A 251-nucleotide genomic window follows, 5' to 3' on the forward strand; every position below is an offset into this window, starting at 1 on the left:
TTAGAGATTTTGTTGTTTACAATAACATTTTCAAAAGTGTCTAATATCTAACTGCTCCTTCATCTATATTATAAAACACGCTTTCGTCGTACTCATTAATGGCTTGCTCTTTATTTTTTTACATTCTCTCTTGGCATCCTTGCATTGTTTGTAGTTGTAATCCATCTCCTTCTGAACTATATATCACTGTCATCTGTTTCATGAGCATCCTTTGAACAATTAGGCTTTGCTTGCAAAGAGATTGTCTTTCT

The sequence above is a fragment of the Sinohyriopsis cumingii genome, chromosome 10 (genome assembly GCF_028554795.1).
Source record: "Sinohyriopsis cumingii isolate HCF-2022 chromosome 10, ASM2855479v2, whole genome shotgun sequence".
NCBI lineage: Eukaryota > Metazoa > Mollusca > Bivalvia > Unionida > Unionidae > Sinohyriopsis > Sinohyriopsis cumingii.